The sequence below is a fragment of the Vanessa cardui genome, chromosome W, assembly GCF_905220365.1.
Source record: "Vanessa cardui chromosome W, ilVanCard2.1, whole genome shotgun sequence".
NCBI lineage: Eukaryota > Metazoa > Arthropoda > Insecta > Lepidoptera > Nymphalidae > Vanessa > Vanessa cardui.
In genome coordinates this window covers 11,910,952-11,934,397 of record NC_061153.1, presented here as the reverse complement: position 1 = coordinate 11,934,397, position 23,446 = coordinate 11,910,952, and the positions used below count along the sequence as shown (strand labels likewise).

Genomic DNA, 23,446 nt, shown 5'->3' with positions numbered 1-23,446 from the left:
CCTAAATAAAAACTATATATTACATGCATATACAATTGACTTGAATGCTTTTTTTAAATGTTGAAAAAGAGTAACTATTGAGTTTCTTGTCGGTTCTTCTCGGTAGAATCCACTTTCCGAAACGGTGGTAGCTTCACTTAATATGAAAAAAGTTGTTAAATGTAAATTCAAAAGTGATTTTAAAAGAGAACTTGAATAAAGTATATTTTGATTTTGAAATAAATTTAAAGGTCAGTCATACAAGTCTTTCATTGTAAAAATATGTCAAATAATTGTAAAACGACAAATTTACTTAATATGATGAATTTGTGGTTTTTCACAAAATGAATAAATAAAGAATAATATAAATTAAATAAAATAATATATAATTACGGTTATTGCCATCTATGGAAACCATTGAGAAACTAACAACCGCCATCTAGTGGTTGAGGCCTTTCAAATTTGACAGATCGGCCATGTTGTCTTTTGTCGGTAAGTCGATGTTATCAAGTTCGTTTGTTGTGGTAGATATTTGTGTTTTTTTAAATAGATCAGTGCGTTATTGGATATTTCGTAATGCCTAAAGTTGTAAAAAGTTCGGGTCGAGAAATTATATTGAAGGTGAAGGAGTTCTGTGATGCGGAACAAAAGAATAAAGGTATTTTAATACCACTAAACAATGTTCGCAAGAGAGTCGCCGCAATGACAGGTTAGTTTTAGGGCTGCCGTACCAATGATTTTTTTGCCGATTTATTGTATTGTTGATATATTCCTATGATTTTTGTTTTTAAGATGAATTTATATTAAAAAAAAAACTTGCAAGTGTATAAATTTTTTTAATTTCAGTATTTTTATTGTTCTTAATTTAATTGCAGGCGTGTCCGAAAAAACTGTGACCAGGATAACAAAAGAAGGCATAACAGCAGCGAGTACATAAAAAAAAATTGTCACACAAGGGAAAAGTCGTCCGCATCCCAAAAAGTTCGACTTGGATGGATTTGATCTGTGCGCCATACGGGAAAAAATTCACAGTTTTTATATTGTGAGGAAGGAGTTACCGACATTGGTTAAGCTACGTGCCGCATTGAGAGAAGATATAAATTTTCAGGGAAGCATCACAACATTGCATAGAATATTAAATAATATTGGTTTCAAATATAAGCGATGCCAATCCAAACGGAAAATTCTTATGGAACGCCATGATATAATCGCATGGCGTGCAAGATATTTGGAAAAAATCCGAAGAAATCGCACTATAGAAAAAAGGCCAATTGTATATTTAGATGAGACCTATATACATAATACGTATCATGCAAAAAGTTGTTGGCAAAGTGAGAAGGAGCCAGGACTGATGGTCTCAGAATCTGTAGGGAGTCGCTGGATAATTGCTCATGCAGGCTCAGAGAATGGTTTTATAAATGGTGCATTGTTGATGTTCAAATCGCAATCAAAGTCTTCAGATTACCACGATGACATGAACTCAACAAATTTCCTTAAATGACTGAGGGAAAAACTGAATCCTATCTTACCTGAAAGGTCTCTCGTGGTAATGGACAACGCTCCTTATCACTGTACACAAATAAACAAAGCGCCTACAATGTCCAGCATCAAAAGTAAGTTGCAAGAGTGGCTGCGAGAAAAGGGTATCTATTTTGAAAATATCTGGACAAAAGCTATATTGTTTGATCTTGTCAAACAAAATAAAGGTCCACCGACATATGCTGTGGATGAGTTATTGACAGCTCACAATCATGAGGTTTTGAAATTGCCTCCTTATCACTGCGAACTCAACCCAATAAAAAAAATCTGGAGCCTTGTGAAAAGAAAAGTGGCAGATAAAAACGTGTCTCAAGATCCAAAAAACATAACGACTATTACCGAAGATGCTTTCAAGAGTATCTCAGCGGAAGATTGGGCTGCTCAATGCAAACACGTGGAGCATTTGTAAGAGCAATATTTAAAAAATGACAGCCTTATAGATGAAGAAATGGACCGATTCATCATATTCACGGCTAGTGATAGTGAAACAGAATCGGACTCTGTTTCCATTCACTCTTCTGATAGTGATGTTAGTATGACTGATCATAATTATTCAATAAAACTGTAAATTATTTATGTGTTTTATTCCTTATTTTGTGATATACAAAATCCCGCTTAATATCTCGGAAAATTCTAAATAAATAATCAAATTACATAATAATCACTATACTACACTAATAATTCCATCTATTCAATAATTTTCATCAATATAATAATAAATCACATTTACAATCTAGTTAATAAAACAAATCCAATTATATAATTAATAAAAATGCAACTTAAACAATTTAACAATAAATATAAAATTTAATTAATAAAATACTAAAAAAAAATTAAAACATTCAAATAATAAAACATTTTTGACATCGTATCTTAATACTCATAATATTTTCCCATAATTAACCTTGGCAACATTATTATTTTTTTCGCGCGATTACAGCGCTGCGTCTAGGGGACTTCTTTCGTGAAAAGGAGTATAAACTAATCAATTATCTTTGAGATGATTTTTGACATTTGCCTAACACTTTCCTTCGTTTTTTTTCGCTTGCGTTAGCTTTGGTTGACACACGTGTTAGTGAGATATCTGTGTTTTCAACCGACTTCCAAAAGGAGGAGGTTATCAATTCGTCTGTATTTTTTTTTTTTTTTTTATGTTTGTTACCTCATAACTTTTCACTGGGTGGACCGATTTTGATAATTTTTTTTTTGTTTGAAAGGTAGTGCTCCCGTGGGGTCCCATTTTTTTTTATTTTTTTCCGATGATGGTATCCATATGAAAACGACATAAGTCTTAAATTTGCATTATGTATATGCGCGACAAATTGGTGAATAACTGAAAATCACGTTAACCAATTTTGATAATTCTTTTTTTATTATAAAATATATACTTCAAGGGTAATTTGGTAAAAGTTTGGTAAGGTTCTGAGCACAGGATCCATGATAAAGTAACGGAACGGAAGGGAACGGAACAATTCTGAGGAGCACGTTAGCGATACTCAGTCGAATCTTTTATTTATAGGTTATTTGGATATTTGAGTCACCTTCCGTAATGTGGTTATGTTTATGTAATTATCATAGTCGAATATTATAATCAACTAGCTACCCACCCCGGCTTCGCACGGGTGCAATACTGATACTAAATATACTACAGAATTTGTTTATTTACGACATCACATCGCAAACTTCTAAAATTATCAGTGTTTCTTTACTATATTCTTCATGTATTATATACACAAACCTTCCCCTTGAATCACACTATCTTTTAAAAAAAACCGCATCAAAATCCGTTGCGTAGATTTAAAGATATAGGGACAGAGAAAGCGACTTTGTTTTATACTATGTAGTGATGGAACTCCTATACGGCTCGCAGTTAGGGTACGATATGGGGCAGAATTTCTTACTATCTTTAATCAAATTTCGTGTATGTGATGTGATGTCATATGATGTCCGAAATATAGTTAGTCTTTTTCAAAGGTTTTTTGCTGAGTTTGATTACAGCTCTTTCGAGGGATCCTTGTAGTTTACGCCGCGTGACGTATTAAATCCGCATTTTCGAAAGTCTATTTTTGCTTTATTCGCAAGTTTCCTTTGAAATTGTCCCTGAAGTAGTTTCTGATTCATATAAACAGCACGCTTAATCTATCCATATTAAGAAAAAAATGTTAGTCTACATCAGCTTCACTTAAAATCAAAAAATAAATAAAATTTGAACAAAAAGAAAAACCGACTTCAAACAAAACACTATTTTAAAACAAATGAATATGCACGAAAAAGTAATAAAAATAATTGCGTATTCAAAATATTTTTTAGAGTCTTCCTAAGTTAAATGAAATGAAAAATATTAGACTACTTAAAAGTCGATTAACGATTATATAATGTAGTTATAATTATTGTTATATTTGGAGTCGGTGTCAGCAAATAAAACCCTACAGTATATCTATCAAAAAACAATACGAGAATACTTTAACAAATATGTTTTTTACAAATTACCTTTTATACAATAATATACTGGATCAATCAAGGGGCTCGTATCGCTTCTTTCTTTTGATTGTTGGGGCAAGGGCACCGTGGCTGACACCAGCTCCAAATATACCAATAACTATAACTACATTATATAATCGTTAATCGACTTTTAAGTAGTCTTATGTTTTTCATTTCATTTAACTTAGGAAGACTCTAAAAAATATGTTGAATACGATTACTTTTTCGTGCATATTCATTTGTTTTAAAATAGTGTTTTGTTTGAAGTCGGTTTTTCTTTTTGTTAAAATTTTTATTTATTATATTAACTTGTGTAACTATTTTATGAATTTTCAGTGCAAATAGTTTAATTTTATGGTTTCTGGGTTTTACTAACATAATTCGGTTTCGGTAAGTGTTATTTTTCTTTTGATTATAGTTATAGTATATTAGTTAAGTTACATTAGTTAGTGTATAATGGATGTCGATCCACCTCCCGAACCTCCTGATCCCGGGGGTTCAGAATGTCAAGCTGATCCTCCAACATCCGCTTCTCGCAAACGCTCCGGCGATAAGTCTTCTTGCTCTCCTGATTCCTCTTCAAAGAAAACAGTAATCCACCCTTCTACCGCTAGTGCCTCTATCCAGAATGTTTATGTTAATCCTTCCTTTATTGATGGCCCAAAAAGTTACACGGATGACGACAAAGGTCCCTTCATTGTCCACGTCTCTCGGGAAGTAGCTGATCCAGCTGCAGGTAATTCGATTAGAGCCATTAAATTCGGACAATTTCTGCATAAACACAAGATTGGCTCTATTATGAATAATGGTGTTAAGAATGTTGGTAGGAATAAAATAGAAATACAGTTTACTTCAGCACAAGCTGCAAATAGTTTCCTAAAAAACCCACTTCTAGCACTCTGTAAATATGCTGCTATCTTACCCACATATAATATTACCAGAATGGGTCTAATAAAAGGCATCCCGGTAGACTGGTCTATGGAGGATCTAATGGAATCAATTGAGCTTCCTCATGGATTTTTTTTTTTTTTTCATAATTCATTTATTTATTTATTTGCAAGAATATGGTACACAATACAGGTGTTCATTAATATAAATTCTCATATTCTACCGATTTATCGGTGTGCAAAATATTAAACATGCCATAAATAATAATTTATATAACATTAACAAAAGCAAGACTACCATAAATTCAATCACATTAAAATAAAATAATAAAATAAAATTCAGGAATAAATAATTAGATTAAAAAAAATAAGGATTACATAATAATACAAATAGTTTCAATATTTTCATCAATTTTTGTCACATAAATATTCATTAACGTTATAGTACAATTTATTCAAAAGCAAATCAAATACCTTTTTTTTAAACATAGTAAATGGTAAATCCTTTAAGTGGTCGGGAATATTGTTATATATGCGTATCGCCATACAGTATACATTTTTTTTATATAAAACTAACTTTTGTACAGGAGCATAGAGCTTATGTTTATGTCTAGAATTTGTACCCAATACATCACCATTTGTCTTAAATAAATGTCGATGTTTTTGGACAAACACACTTACTTCGTATATATACAGACAAGGAAAAGGAAGAATTCTTAATGATTTAAAGAGCGGTTTGCAACTGTCTAAACATCCTACACCACATAGCGATCTTATACATTTTTTTTGAACTTTAAAAACTCTATCTGAATCTACGGAATTTCCCCATATTATAACTCCATATCGAAGATTGGAAGATACATATCCGTGATATGCTAACATTGCGGCTTCTTTAGTGGCTACTTTTTTGAGACGTTTTAAAACGTATACAAATTTCTCAATTTTATCACATATTGCATTCACATGTTCTTTCCAATTACAGTATTTGTCTACATGGACCCCTAAAAATAACGTTGAATTAACGTTTTCAAGTTTCGTATTGTTCCCTGATACATTTATATCTAAAAAATTACTATTCGATGTTTGAAATTGTATAATTTTAGTTTTAGATAGATTGATTTGTAGATTATTATTATCTAGCCAGTTTATTACTTTTGTCAAAACGGTGTTGGCTTCCCGTTCAATATCCTGTCTATTGTTACATTTTATATTAATTGTTGTATCATCAGCAAATAAGATACATTCGTGATTTAACGCATCTGGCATGTCGTTTATATAAATAAGAAATAGTAAAGGTCCTAGAACACTCCCTTGTGGAACTCCGTAGCGATTTACCAGATGATTAGAGAAAAAAAAATGCATTTTAGACTTGCAAACTTTTGTTATCAGCACACATTGTTCTCTGTTATATAGGTAACTTTTAAACCATTCGAGCTGTTGACCTCTAACACCATACCTATACATTTTTTGTAATAGTAAATTGTGAGATACGAAATCGAAAGCCTTTGTCATATCTAAAAAAATTGATAAAGGGTATATTTTTCGATTTAAACTTTCAGTTATACTTTTTATGAGTGTAAAGCAGGCTAATGTTGTGGAACTTTTTTTCCGAAACCCATATTGACAATTCTTTAATATCTTGAATGTTGTTAAAAAGTTATATAATTTATCACTCATTACCTTCTCGAAGATTTTTGAAATTATTGGTACTAAGGTAATGGGTCTATAACTACCGGTATTAAGCGGATCACCTCTTTTATATAATGGTTTTACTATAGATTTTTTTAGTCGTGATGGAAATATACCTTCTTCTAAGGATTTGTTTATTAGATGAGTCAATGGTTCAGCTATAATATAGGCGCATTCTTTTATAATTCTTGTATTTAGTTGATCGTAACCAACAGATTTTGTGTTTTTGAGTGCGGATATTATTTTAAGTATGTCAGACACATTTACTGGTGTAATGAACATAGAATTATTATTTATAGGTATATTTGTAGTATTTTTTGTCACTTTACAAGTTGTCAAATCTTTATTAGTTAAATCTATAAAATTATTGTTAAAATAGTCAGAAATTAGTTTAGGGTCAGTACATTTTTTATTATTAATAATTAATTCATTTGGATGTGGGGAAGTAATAAAATTGAGGCGTCTTAACCGGAAGACTATTAACGAAGGAGTTGTGTCTTGGGTCCCAACTCAATAGTATATAAGTAGTTATAACTTTTAAAGGTCAAATCCTTCCTAGCAAAATTTATTCATTTCATACATCCCTTCCCGTTGAAATATACAATCTCCCCACGATAATATGCTTAAACTGTTGTCGTTACGGCCACGTTCGGACTCAGTGTAGATCTACTCCCAGGTGCTTTAAATGTTCTCAATCTCATACGGGTGATTCGTGTGAGGTTATTAAAGACAATTCTACATGTTTACATTGCTCTGTCAAACGCTTTGCCACAGATAAGGATTGCCCTGAGTATTCTCGTCAGCAATCAATTAAAATTGTAATGGCACAAGATAATGTTTCATACATGGAAGCTGCCTCTCGCTTCCCTAATGTCCGCAGATCCTATGCTGAGGTAGCAAAAGAGTTGTTCTCTGCTCCTGCATACGTCTCACCCATCCCTGGTCCTTCGAAATCTACCCCTAGTCCTACTAAATCTTACAGACAAACCATTGTCCGCTCTCCCTCCCCTAGACTTCCTCAAGGAAAGGGGTATGATAAACATGCCCATCAGGCTATAGTTGGCAATTGCCCCTCCTCCTCTCCTAATGGTTGCGCTCTAAACGTTCCTCAGCCCTCCCCACCTAATAATAATCCTAATTTATTGGAATTACTCACCAAAATCCTCCTAAATAGCCTCAGTACATGCAATGATGTCCCATTACCGTCCAACGTTGCCAATGATTTATCCTAGTTATTTACAATCCTTAATAATGGCCCCAATCAGATTCCTTCAATGGAACTGTCAAAGCGTCCATCGTAAGAAACCTGAATTCCTCTCACTTATTAATTCATTTAAACCTATCATTATTGCCATCTCTGAGACATGGCTGATTCCCGACTCTCGTTTTCGGGTACCGGGTTTCTACTGTTTGAGGGATGACAGAAATGATGGGTATGCAGGTTGTGCCATCTTGATCAGGCACTTCATTCTCTTCTCCCAAATTCCCTTACCTCCTTTTAGCCAGCACATCAATGCTGTAGCTATCAAAGCCTTCAAGATCTCCTTTTTATCTATCTACATTCCTCATCCTAGCCCTTCACTTGTTCCTGAATTACACTCCATTTTTTCTTCCCTCCCAAGCCCTGTTCTTGTTATGGGGGATTTTAATGCCCACCATACATTATGGGGTTCCTATTTCGGTGATGGATTTGCCCCCTTGTTGGTGAACATTGTTGATGATGTAAACTTTTGGATTCTCAATGATGGTTCAGCGACTCGTAGGGTTTATCCTAATCAGAATCCTAATTCTGCTATTGTTTATCCATAGCATCCCCATCTCTTTCCTCGCAAATATCTTGGAATATCCTTCCATCTACGTTTGAAAGTGACCATTTCCCTATCCTTCTTTCATTAAACAACAGATCCATTGCTCCATCCAAATCCTCCCCTCTCCTTAAATATAGACTTAAAAATGCTAACTGGGTAGCATACTCTAACTCTGTTGATGTCATGTTAAGCTCTCTCCCTGATTATGTGAATGGTGAAAATGCTCTCTCTTACTACGAGCTTTTTCTTAATATTATCAAATCCTCCGCTGATTGCCATTTCCCACAAAAAAATGTTAATAGAAAAATTTGCATCTCTCCGCCTTGGTGGGATGATGAGTGTAATTCCTTGGTCCAACAGAGATCTGAAGCCGAAGAGTCATATAATGCATGTATGACTACACAAAATTTCATCAAATATCAGCATATTGATGCCAAAATTAAAAAACAATTTTCTAGAAAGAAAAGCAGGGATGGACCAATTTCTGTGATTTCCTTAGTCCTCGGTCTCCCCCTCAAACAGTTTGGAGAAATCTTAAAAGATTTCGTCGCTCCCTCGATTCGGATAATCCAAACGCCTATAATCCGTCCGTTTGGCTTAATGATTTTACTGCCAAACTTGCACCCCCCTTTGTACCATGCCAGGATAGTTTTATTAAATTTTCCCAATCATCTGTCTCAGATGATATGGATAAGCCGTTTACTATCTCAGAGCTTCACACAGCTCTGAACGGACTGAAGGACTCGTCACCAGGGGAAGATGGCGTGCCCTACTCCTTTATAATAAACCTCAGTGATAAAGCTAAATGCGTCTATCTGAATATAATTAATGCTTTTTTCTCAACAGGAATCGTCCCGGAATCTTGGAAGTCCCAAATTATTATCCCCATACTAAAACCAGGAAAAAGCCCTTTGGACCCCAATTCTTATAGACGATGGGTCTATAAGAATTGCTTTATCGTCTACACTAGTGAAAGTTACTAAACATCTCCTAAAAAATCGCTTTTTTTTTGGCGGTAGGCAAAGAAAACTATAACATTGTTCTGGGATTATAAGTTTCGATTTTATTATCTATTTTTAATCTAAGTCAACAATATTCATCAGTTTATTAAAGTTTAAGTTCTATTATATACTTACAAGTGTTATCTCAGCTTAATACATGCATATAGTGTTTATTTAAACATATCACCTGCACTGTCCTGCCGGCACAACAAACTTCATCTTTATAAACACTGAGTTTTTACAATTTACATCAAACATGGCAAACTATTACACTGTAATGGAAACACAAAAGGCATTAGAAGCTTCCTTGCTGGAGAAGATGTCGGAATTTGAGAAGCAGCTGAAGGCAAGTACCCCAGGGAGTAACATCAATCTCGCAGCTCTGGCTGATGAATTTAATTGCTTTAAAGATCACGTCTGGTCAATTCTAAGCCTCCTCAGACAGCAAATAATGGAAGTCAGTCGAGTTGTTGATAATGTGGAGATGAGACATCGCAGGAAATATTTGCTTTTTAAGTGTGTGCCTGAAGAGGCAAATGAGGATCTCACAAACACTATTTCTGGGATCTGTACAAACAAGCTTGATGTTCCTGATGCAACTAAGGATAAAATTATTGCCTGTCATCGCCTCGGCAAACACTCTGAGGGTAAGCATCGTCCCGTGCTTGTAAGGTTTGTTGACCTTAATTTAAAAAGTGCCATCTGGAAGAAAAAGGCAAGTCTTAAGGGCTCCCCTTTTGTGCTATCAGAGTTCTTAACTCACCAACGCCAGTCTCTATTTCTACTTGCTCGTAATAAACTGGGTATGAGGAATTGTTGGAGTTTAGATGGCAATATATTTGTCAAGATGCCTGATGGTTCCAGACATCGTATTGACTCAGAAGAAAGTATTTCTAAGCTGATTGGGAAAATCGATGTTGCTGGTGAGGCATCTTCATCAGGTACCCAGGATAACTCATCAACCGGTCTCAGTTCCAAGCCCAAACGTGCAGTGAGAGCTAAGAAATAGTGTTCATTATTTTATCTTATTTTTATTATTATTTTTTTTATAATTGTTAACCTCAATATTATTGCCTTCTTATACTTATAGTATCATATTTTTGTCTTCTTGTTATAAAATTCTCGAGCCATTGCATATCTTATAAATAAGGGTATTCTTTTGTCATTTTTAAGCGTATCACGTTATTTCTTTGTACTTTTGTTGCTTTCCGTGATAATATGTTGTAATTCAATTCAATTCTAATTTCACTTGGTGACTAATTTTCAATGTGTTGTTTACAAATAAGAACTCCGGTATTTCAATAATTGAGTTGACGTTGACATTTGACACAACTACTTGTTGACTTTGGTCATGTCGGAAAAGCAAAGGTATTATACCGTACAGCCTAGCAGCATAAGCATTAGATATTTTTGCTTTCTTAATTTTATTTGAAATATCTAGATACTTTTAAATAGCATGTCTTTCGTTTATCAACATTATAATTATTATTGTGTTGAGGTGTTCTTTGAATATAAGTCGAAATCAATGTCTGATAATATGGATGATTATAAATGTAACGTCTATATTTTACCGTCTATAATATGTAACATGTATTCATTTCTATTATTAATTTTAGTACATATGATATTTTTGATAACAAAATAAGAATACCCTTGTACCTTTTGTTATTAATTAATGTTACTATGTCTTTGTTCCTATTGCCTTGGCCATTTAAATTTTTGTATTTTCTTTTCCATATTGTTTGTTTTTTTTTTTCTCTGTTTTTATTTAGTGTTTATTATTTTGTTATTGTGTTAATGTAACCGTCAACCGGCGGGATGTGCAGAAATAATGATTAGTAGATATAGTATTAATATTTATTGAAAGAGTATATACATATTTATCTTATTTTTATTAAATCATTCAGCATTTTCATTTTATATTTTGTATTCAATTTATCGAAACGTACTATTAAAATTGTAAAATTATGTCCACTACAGATGATGATATATTTTTATCAGCATGTAGTAGTAGTTGTTCCTCTGACGTAGACGATGATTCTTTCCATGTTCCGGAAACGCTAGGGTCCTTGCTTAGTAGTTCTTTTCTCAATTCTCCTCACTTTTTTAATGTATGTCATATTAACGCTCAAAGCTTACCTTCTCATTTTACTGATTTTCTTGAAGCTTTTTCCAATGCCCCTGTAGACGCCATTTTAATATCCGAAAGTTGGTTAAAACCTTCTCTTAGTTCCTGCTTATACAGTCTTCCTGGATTTGTGCTAATTCGGAACGACCGTATAGGCAAAGGTGGCGGAGGTGTGGCTATTTACCTACGCTCTGAGATTCCCTATAATATTCTTTTTTCATCTCCTTCTTCATTCTCGTTCTCTGCTGAATTTTTATTCATTGAAATCCGTCTCAGGGGTGTGAAAGTGGTTCTTGGAGTTATTTATTGTCCTCCTGCTGTTGACTATTTCTCTTCACTTGAATCTGTCCTTGAGTCCCTTTCATCGGATTACACACATCATGTAATCATGGGTGATCTGAATACAGATATGTTAAAAATGACACCACGTTCTTTAAAACTTTCTAGCCTCTTAAATTCTATTAATTTCAACATTCTCCCTTCTGGAGCTACACATCATAACTTTGACTCGCCTGATACTTGGTTGGATGTTATTATAGTCTCCTCAACAAATTATGTCATTAAATATGGTCAATTATCAGCTCCCGGATTCTCTCGTCACGATCTTTTATATGTGTCCTACAAGCTTAAGCCTCCTAAAATTAAACCTCCTACAGTGTGGATGCGCAATCTTGCTAAAATTAACTTAGAAAACTTAAAAAATTATGCAGTATCGCTTGACATGACTTTGGTGTATAACTCATCAACAATTAATGATAAAGTTTCTCACTTTAATACATCCATTTCATCACTTTTTGATAAACATGCACCAATGAGTCCTGTCAAGATAAGAAGACCGCCCGCTCCTTGGATTACTAAAGGGGTGCGTATGGCTATGTCTCGTCGTGATCGTGCTTTCCGCAAATATAAACGTGACAGGTGCAAAGAAAATTGGGAATTATATAAGGCTGCTCGCAACCGATGTAACTTAATGGTAAGAACAGCCAAACGCCACTATTGTCATATTAACGTAAGTAACTCGTCTCCGGCCTCAATATGGAAATTTCTACAAACATTAGGCTTAAATAAGCGTAACAATAATTTTTCTTTGCCTTCATTGTTTCCTGATAGTTTAAACTCACATTTTTCTTCTTCTACTCTATTATGTCCTAATATTAAATTACGTACTATTTCAGAAATTGAATCCATGGCCTCTCCTTCTTTTAACGACTTCGTTCTTTCTCCAGTGTCTGATGAAGAAATTCGTAAAATTATACTGTCAATCACATCTAATGCTACTGGTGTTGATGGCATTAATCGATATATGATAACAACTATTCTAGACTATGTACTGCCAGCTATAACTCACATTGTAAATTTTTCTATTTTATCAGGAGAGTTCCCTGTACTATGGCGTAGAGCTTATGTTATTCCTCTTCCTAAAATAACCAACCCCTCCCAGTTAAATCACTACAGACCCATTTCCATTCTTCCTTTCTTGTCAAAAGTCTTAGAATTAAGTATTTACCAACAAGTTTCTTCCTTTGTTTATAACAATAATATTCTCAGCTCATATCAGTCAGGTTTTCGACCAGGCCATAGTACAGCTACTGCTCTTCTCAAAGTAACTGAGGATATTCGGATTGGTATGGAGAATAGATTGATCACCATACTGGTCCTTATTGATTTTTCTAACGCGTTTAACTTGGTTGATCATGATATTGTTCTTGCCATTTTTAGGCATTTAAACTTTTCTTCATCAGCTCTGGACTGGTTCTCCTCATATCTTCGCGGCCGCCAGCAGGCGATCAGGCTGGATCAATCTCTTTCCGGGTGGCTTTATCTATCTGCTGGTGTGCCGCAGGGTGGCATCCTTTCTCCTATTATTTTTTCTATATTTATAAATTTTCTTACTTATAACATCGACTGTTCTTACCATTTCTACGCCGATGATCTGCAACTCTATATTCATACTAAGTTGGAGGATATCGATTCAGCTGTAAATAAAATTAATCGAAACCTTACTTATATATATAACTGGTCTAATAAATATGGTATCATGGTAAATCCAGCTAAGTGTCAGGCGATCATTGTTGGTAGTTCGCGTATCATTTCCAAGTGCGATGTTTCTTCTTTGCCAAATATCGTGTTTAATAACAATATCATACCTTACTCTCAAAATGTTAAAGATCTCGGACTGCACATTGATTCAACTTTGAGCTGGAAGGTGCACATTATTGAAGTTAGTCGCTCTGTCACCGCTACCTTAAGGTGTCTCAATAGATTTAGAAATTTTCTCCCTATTAAAACCAAAGTTTTGCTTGTGCAAGCCCTTATATATCCGATCATCGATTACGCTGATGTGTGTTATGTCGATCTCAATGAAATTTTTTTAAACAAACTCGATCGCCTCATAAATAATTCCCTGCGTTTCATCTTCTGCCTTCGCAAATTCGACCACATTTCCCACTGTCGAGCCGAACTCAAATGGCTCCCTATCCGCCAACGCAGGGATTTACGGCTACTGTGTTCTCTTTTTTCTATTCTTTTTGACCCTCTTTCTCCTGATTACTTAAAGGATAAATTCAAATTTCTCTCTGACAATCACGATCGACAGCTACGCTCTATTGATTCTCTCCTTCTCTCTTTTCCCTGTCACTTCTCTGGTTTCGTAACCAACGCTTTCTCTGTCCAAGCTGTCAGATTATGGAATAAACTTCCGGTAGAAATTAAAAAGGCTCCTACTAAGGCATTTTTCAAGCGTCGTTCACAGGATCATCTTATTAAAAACCTCTCTTAAGTTTCTCTTTTTTTTTCCTCACTACGCTGTGTTTTTATAATTTCTATTACCACTCTGTTATTTTATATGATATATGTATATATAATTATAAATGTGTATTCTTATGCATATATATAATATTTTATCTATGTTCTTGTTTTATTATTATTACTATCGTATTTTTTATAAAATTTATTGTTACCGCCTTCATGACTTTCTGTTTGGCCTAAAGGTTGACTGGTAGAGAATGCCTTCAGGCATTAAGTCCGCCTTTTGTCACAACATATGTTGTTGGTCAATAAAGTATTTATATTAAATTAAAATGGATAATGGAAAGCAGAAATATTCTTTCGCCCTTTCAATTCGGCTTTCGAAAGGGTTTGAGCACGCTTGATAGTCTCAGCATTCTTACGACAGACATTCGAATAGCCTTCTCTAGCGGAGAGTACCTCGTGGGTGTTTTTTTAGATATTTCTTCGGCATATGATAATGTTCTTCTTCCGGTACTCAGTACTGAGTGAATGATACGGAGTGTCCCTCCGAGGATAACTCATTTCATATGTAGTCTGCTATTTTGTAGATCAATTTCCGTTAAACATCATAATTGTATTCTTCCCCCCAGGTTTGTCTGGAAACTGCCCCCTGCTTTATAGCATTTATACCCATGATCTCGAATTGTCTGTGAATAACTTCTGTAACATACTTCAATATGCTGATGACATCGTTTTATATTTTAAATCTTCATCTGTTGAAAAGTTAACTTTGCGATTAAACATTGCTTTACGTTATCTTGACCTGTGGTTCTCTGACCATGGCCTGTCTTTGTCTATTGATAAGACTCAGGCAGTTATGTTCACTAGAAAAAGACAAATTCCTGTCTTCTTGTTTTGTGGGGACCAACGCATCAACTTTGCCAACGAGACGAAATTTCTCCTCCCAAAGTTCCTCGCCCTATTAATGTTGAATGTTTGTTAATGTGTGTGTTTAGTCCACTTTGTAAATTTTTATGTAAATATATTGAGCGTAATAAAATTAAGTTGTAAATATTTTTGTGATCGTTCTTATTTGTTGTCTTAATAATATTGTAATATGTTTATCTAATTATTTATATATTATTGTATTGTTTTAGGTTATGGGTTAACAGAGAGTCTACTACTATTGTGCTCTTAAAATTAATTTAAGTCTGCAATCTCGACCGCATCGTTCAATCTCCATCGTGTCTTCTCCATCGCACGTGACATTGGCGAAATAATCTGTGCTCTCTAGGCACAAATAAAAGCCATATATTAAAAAAACACTTTCCTTCGGACTTTTGAGTCGAAATGTAACGTTAATTTATTTTCGTGAAGTTTTTGTAACTTTCATTTTGTTTCAATCATAGATATTGTTGAAAATTGTTGTTTTAAAGAATGATGAGTTCTAATTTGAAGAATGGGAAGTAAATCCATATCGGATTATTAAAATTAATATTGGATCGATTGATCGATCGAATGATATTTTTCGCCTTTTGGTAAGTCTTGAATCTTTCTTCGAAATTTGAATTTTCTTTAATTGTTTTGTGTCGGAACATCTTTACGGGGAATTATTAGAATATTTCCCACGATCTAAGTACGATAAGTTGTTTGGATTGTTTAAGTTAAAAGTGTAGGTTTTCGAGATTTGTGATACATTCTATTCAGAAATATTTCTTCTTTTATTTTCAACATTTATTTTCTCAAGTTGTTTTCGTCAATAATTTTCCTTGAATTATTTTCTTTGTCATTATCTTAGATTGAACTATTTTCGATGCTTCTCGATGAACATTTCAATTTCATTTCACTGGATATTTTGAAGATTTAAGTTTTTGAAGAAGTTTACTTGGAGGAGATGGATTTTTGTAAATTTTAGAGAAAGTTGAAACTTTATTACACTAAATTAACTACTGGATTTCGGTATGTAAGTTTTACATATTTATTTTTGCTGCAACTTTTTGAATTGTGCGGGATTTAGATAGACATTTATATATAACCTTGTGAAATATTTTATAGATAACCTTATGAATAAAAATTTAACAGTAAAAAAAAGCATTATTTAACTTAAATTGAAACATTATTTAACCCTATAATGCATGATTTTTTTTAAACGTTGTCATTTAATATTTAATGCTTTTCAGTATTGTTTTGCTATTTATAATTACAATTGGTAGTGTTTGTCATTCACTTTATTATACTCAGTACATTTCGGCTTTCGACTCTAAACATAACCCAACGCCGTTTCAATACGATGTGGACTGCAACTCAAATTAAGCGTTACCTAAGTTACAATAGCCTAATGTTAACTGCTCATCGCCAATTAGACAATACCATTTTTCCCGATGCAATGCCGTTAAACATTGAGGAATTCTCCTGGTAGTCCACCATCAGCTAGACTTCATCATAGGCATGTTTACTAACATCAATTGCTTGGCGACTATCTTAAAGAAATAGAACTAAACCCGTAAAATAGTTACTTAGGTACAAATAGGTTCTAATTACCAGTTGTGGTCTTCATCATCAGTTCCACTTCATCAAATGTCACTTTTCGTGAGCATATGACCAAGGCACTTTGAATAAAACCGAAATCACTATAGGTGTGCCTATAAAATTTGAGGAGTTCCCTCGATTTCTCCAGGATCCCATCATCAGATCCTGATCTCCTGACAATGGGACCACCTGTAAAACATGCCCTTTCAAACAAAAAAGAATTGTCAAAATCGGCCCAGCCATCGTCGAGTAATTCGGTAACATATATAAAAAATAAAAAAAATAAAAAAAAAAAGGCCCCGACGAATTGAGAACCTCCTCCTTTTTTTGAAGTCGGTTAAAAATACGTATATATGTGGTTTTATATAGTGTCTAGAGATAATAAATGGTAACAATAACAATTAAACTTTATTAATTTTGAAGATATTTTTTTTTCAATTCTGTTTCATATGTGGTACAGTATGCATTAACATTAATATTTGGCCCTTAATTAGGAACAATTTTAAACGTTGTCAATAAAATATATGTGGTTTTATATAGTGTCTAGAGATAATAAATGGTAACAATAACAATTAAACTTTATTAATTTTGAAGATATTTTTTTTCAATTCTGTTTCATATGTGGTACAGTATGCATTAACATTAATATTTGGCCCTTAATTAGGAACAATAAAAATAATCTTATATTTAGTTTCATACTAACAATATCTCTACTTATTGATGAAATTTATAAAAACAATTGTTGTTTTTTTCAAACAATAGGCTACTACGGCTATTTGACAATGCGAAAAATAAAGTGCCAATTATTGTAATCAGTGTAAATTGTGAGTTTAAAAATGGTTATTTATTAAAGAACATTGAAAATAATACTTAATTTATTCAAAATCCATAAATAAAAATGCATTTTTTCAAATATTTGTCACATGACACAAAACACTACTGATTGCCCGGGCTTATGATGAAGTCACTTACTTGTTAACCTAGCTTTCTACTATATGTAAAAAATAAAAATAAAAGAAAAAAAATAAAAATAGCCTTTATTGCTGCTTCTTTTTTTACAATACTTGTTTATTGCCTTACACCTAATTTAATTTACCTTATTACATCTAATTTACACTATACCTAAACTAAAATAAGCATAACTAAATATACATTGTTACTTGTTATTTACATTGAAGTGATCGGCAACTGGTTGCTTATATTGAGCAGCTTGTCTGTCGACAAAGGCCTCCTCTAAAGATTTCCAGGTATTCCGTCTCTTGCTAATCGGCTCCATAAGGGGCCAGCTATTTTCCGCAAGTCATCTTCCATCTTTTGTTTTGTCTGCCTCTACTTCTTTTCCCATCCCTTGGATACCATTCCGTTACTAATCTACTGCATTTTTCTATGTTTTCTCTCGACATATGACCCGTCCAAAGCCATTTAAGCTGCCTGTAGGCTGTGTGTGCATTTTTGAATTTAGTCTTTTTTTATTATTTGAAATTTTACTCTATCCCTCCTTTTTATTCCCAAGATGCTTCTTTCCATTGAATTTTGACAAACTTTTAATTTATTTTCTCGTAACTCTGTTTACGCCCATGTTTGGCACCTGTATAGTAAGCATAGCATAATACACATATCGTATACTTTCTTTTTTGCTGCCATTGGCATATCTTTATTCTTAAATATTTCCTTAAGTAATCAAAACTTTTTCCAAGCATTACTTATTCTCCGTTCTATTTCTTTATACATGTTGCCATATGTATACTTGTATATTCATATATATACTCATATATATACTTGGGCCAACTTATATCTACATATGGCAACATGTATAAAGAAATAGAACGGAGAATAACTAATGCTTGGAAAAAGTTGTTATTACATACTCTATTTGTTCGTTATTTACTCAAATTGGTTCGTTGGGTATTGCCTGTTGGGAATTCGTCATAATTTTGGTTTTCGTTAGACTCATTGTCAAAGCCAGCCCTTGCGCTTTCGTCGGATAGTTGCTGTAATATTATTTCCAGAGTTCTTGCATCCTCTGAAAATAAAACCAAATCGTCTGCGAAGCGTAGGTGGCTGAGATTTTCGCCATTTATATTAAGGCCATGTTTGGTCCAGTTCAGATTTCTGAAAATCATTTCCAATACGGCTGAAAATATTTTAGATGGTATCGGATCTCCCTGACGTACACCTCTTTTAATAGGAAAATCACTACCCATAGATTCAAGTTTTACTTTTGCTGTACACGCTGTGTATACATTTTTAATTATTCGAATGTATTTTTCTTGAACCCTTGCCTGTTCAGAGCGTCCCATATATAGCCGTGTTCCAATGTATCGAACGCTTTGTTGAAGTCTACAAACCCTATGTAATATGTTTTATTATATTCACTAGATTTTTGTAGAATTTGTCTGAGAGTATGTATGTGATCTACAGTAGAGAACCCGTTTCGGAAGCCAGCCTGTTCCTTAGGTTGATTCTCATCCAGTGTTTTGGTGATTCTGCTTAGTATGATTTTAGAAAATATTTTATAAATATTAGACATTAAGCTTATCGGTCTATAGTTTCCAATATCACCCTTGTCATGTATCAGTTTTATTGTTGACTTAGTCCAATCCTCCGGGATGGTCTCCGTCTCGAGGATTTCACTGAACAAATCTGCTAGTCTAGGGGCCATCACTGGTAATGAAATTCTTAAAAGTTCGTTTGTGATTAGATCTGATCCAGGTGCCTTATCTAGTTTTTGGGATTCGATGGATTTTTTTATTTCTTTTTTAGAATTGGCTCAATCTTATCTTTATTTGTTGAGTTATATTCTTCTATTACTTGTTCGCTATTACGACTTTGGTATAGTTTTTTGTAGTAATCCGTTGCAATTCTTAATATTTCTGATCGCTTGCTGCTCTTTCCCTGTCTTTATTTTCCATGTTTGTAATCCAGTCCTTTTTGTAGTTTAATTCTTTTATTGCTTTCCTTATTCCTCCAGTTTTTTCTATATGTTTTCTTAATATCGTTAATCTTTTTACTTTTTGTTCTTTCCTGAGTTGTTTACTAATTGCTTTACTAATTTCTACTATCTTTTGAGAGTTATTATTATTATTTTTTCCTTGTTGTATAAGTTCTTTCCGTTCTCGTAATAATTGCTTGCTTTTAGATGATATCTCTGTTCTACTAATAATATTTACTTTTTTGGTTTCTAACTTTAATTTTTGAAGTAGATTGGTGTATTTTTCTTGGATCGATACATATACGTTTTCTTTTTCCATACTTTTTAAGGAAATGTAGAGGTTGTTCAGAAGTAAACCAGTATCACCGTTGCATTCAATGGCTTTCAAACTGTTGCGGATGTGGGCTCAGCACATATAATAAATAATTTATATGTTAACATTTTTTGTGTATTTTATTTTTAATAATATTATTTACTTTAAGTTATAGTTAAGTTTTACAAGGTAAGTCAAATTATGATTACCCTTATCCTCAATTTTCTAATTCCCTCCGTAATATCGTAAACTTTTCCTTTACCACGAGTACATTTCCTGAGATGTGGCGCAAGGCCTTTGTTCTCCCACTCCCTAAAATATCAAATCCTTCGCTGCCTTCTCATTTTCGTCATAACAATTCTCCCCTTTTTATCCAAAATCCTGGAGTCCATTGCACACCAACAAATCTCTTGCTACCTTCATAAATGCGACTTATTCAATCAACTCCAATCGGGCTTTCGGCCAGGTCACAGCACAACAACAGCATTGTTAAAGGTCACGGACGATATTCGTATTGCCATGGAAAACCAGCAACTCACAGTGCTCGTGCTAATTGACTTTGCAATGCTTTCAATGCAGTAGACCATGACCTCCTTCTTGCATTTCTTTCCCATGCTAACTTGTCCGACTCTACCGTTGAATGGTTTTCTTCTTATCTTAGAGGGCGTCGGCAATCCACACGCATTGGTCAGCTACAATCTGATTGGTGCGAAGTGAGTGCCGGCGTTCCTCAAAGCGGCATATTATCTCCTCTGTTATTTTCTGGTTTGATAAACGCCATCACTAAAATTTTCACTTCGCACTACCATCTGTATGCCGATGACTTGCAGCTCTACGAACACTCTACTGTCAATGATCTTGCCGTGGCTATTATCTCCCTAAATGATAATCTCCACCGCATTTCTCTTTGGTCCGCTAAATATGGTATCACTGTCAATCCATCCAAATGTCAAGTCATCATTATAGGCAGCAGGAGACAGTTAGCTAGATTAGATGTTCTGACTCTGCCCAGCCTACGATATAATAATATACCAATAGAGTTCAGCAGTAGTGTTAAAGACCTCGGCATTATTACTGACAGTAAACTCAATTGGGGGGCACATATTAAAGAAGTTTCTCGTAGGTTTTACGCCACTATGCATTCCATGATGCGTTTAAAATATTTTTTGCCTAAGGAAACTAAAGTCCAGCTTGTTACTACCCTCTTGGTTTCAATTCTTAATTACGGTGACTCCTGTTATCTAGATCTGTCGAAGAAACACCTGCATAAACTTAATCGTCTCCTTAACACTGGCATTCGCTTTATCTTTAGGTTACGAAAATTCGACCACGTTTCTCGTTTTAGGAAACAGTTACACTGACTTCTTATACGGGAACGTAGATATACTCGGCTTCTACTTACTTATCCTCTAAATTTTCTCTTTTTTCCTCTACTCACAATAAGCCCCTACGATCCTCTCAAGTCCTTACCCTGTTCATAAAATAAAATTAAAATAAAATAAAATAAAAATAAAAATAGCCTTTCTTTACTTACTACTTACATTTACATTTAGGATTTAACTATTTCTCTTATACAACTTTTAAAAACTTATAAATAAATAAAAATCTACACAATAGCACACGTTTATATATATCTATATGATTTTATCTATGTACATATATATATTTAACTAACAGATCTTAATTTCTCTATTTATTATATCTCTATTTACGTATATAAAAATGACAATGCAAAATAAAATAATGGTAGTAAATGCTAGTAGAAGTCGCCTCTGCGGCGTAGGCCTCTCCTAAACCTTTCCACCTATCTCTTTCGCTAGCCATTTGCATCCAGTGGCTACCACACCTTTGGCTGAAAATGTCTCTCCATCGTTTACCTGGTCTCCCTTTACTCCTTTTCATGTCCCTTGGTACCCATTCCGTTAAACGTTTTGTCCATCTATTATTCATCCTGCAAACATGTCCTGCCCAGTTCCATTTTAGTAATCTAATTCTTTTTCTTACATCTATTATTTTAGTTTTACTTCGAATGTCAGTATTGCGAATTTTGTCAGATAATTTAACTCCCAACATACTCCTTTCCATTTTTCTTTGGCATATAGCAATTCTTTCTTCATCTTCCTTTCTTATCGACCACGACTGACAACCGTATGTTAGACATGGTAATACAGTTGTTTCATAGATTTTCTTTTTAATACTTAAATACATTGAGTTATTCTTCATTATTTCCTTTAATCCCCAATATTTTTTCCATGCTAGAGTTATCCTACGTTGTATTTCTTTCGCAGTGTTGTTTTGGAATGAAATTAATTGTCCCAGATAAATGTATTCTGTGACATATTCGATTTTTTCATTTTGTACAACAATGTCTTGCGGATGTCCATTAGTTAGGATCTTGGTCTTCGTTGTGTTAAGTGACAATCCTACTTTACTACTTTCTCACGCTATTTCCTTAACCATAGTCTCAAGTTCTGCCGCGCTCTCGGCAATTACCACGATGTCGTCCACGAAGCGCAGGTGGTTCAGTAATTCTCCGTTTATGTTTCCTCGTTTCCCAATCCATACACTTGAATACCGATTCTAGAACGGCTGAAAAAATTTTTGGTGAGAGCGGGTCTCCCTGTCTCACTCCTCTTGTTATGGGAAACTCTGCACCTTCACGTTCCAACCGAACTTTTGCGTAACATTTGGAGTAAATACTTTTTATTATATTAATATATGTTGTGTTAACGCCTTGTTGTGTCAATGATGTCCATATTGCCTTAAAATATAAAGAATCGAAGGCTTTTGCGTAATCTATAAAACACATATACAAAGTTTTCCTGTACTCTTTGGCTTTTTCAATTAATTGCGTTATGACTTGTATATGGTCTATAGTCGAGTATCCCTTGCTAAAGCCCGCTTGTTCTCGCGGTTGGTTTTCATCTAAAATATTTGTTAACCTGTTTAAAATTATTTTTGAGAAAACCTTGTATAAATTTGATATGAGACTGATCGGTCTATAATTTCCGAGAACGTTTATATCTCTTTTCTTGTGGAGCAATATAATTGTAGATTTTGACCACTGTTCCGGCGTTGTTTCTGTTTTTAGAATGTTGTTGAATAATATCTGCAGTGGTTTTTGAAGTGAATTTGTTAGCAATTTGAGCACTTCATTGGTAATGTTGTCACTGCCTGGGGTCTTGTCGTTCTTTTGAATACTTATAGCATGTTTAATTTCTGAAGTGAGGATCTTTGGTGTCTTTGCCTCTTTATTTCTTACGTTGTGGTCACTTGATTTCTTGAGATGGATTTTTGACGGATTGGAGGTGGATTGATTGTAAAGCTCGGCGTAGAAGGTAGTTGCTTCGTTTATTATGTCGCGACGTCTATATTGCATAATTCCTTGTCTATTTTTCATGCTCACTGTCCACTGTGCCTTGTCACTCAG

At 34.0% G+C, this 23,446-nt stretch overlaps 1 pseudogene; it reads left to right on the top strand.

Annotated features, from left to right (window-relative positions):
• Positions 1–555: 555 nt before the first annotated feature.
• On the top strand, positions 556–1,939 carry LOC124542659 (annotated as a pseudogene).
• Positions 1,940–23,446: the final 21,507 nt, after the last annotated feature.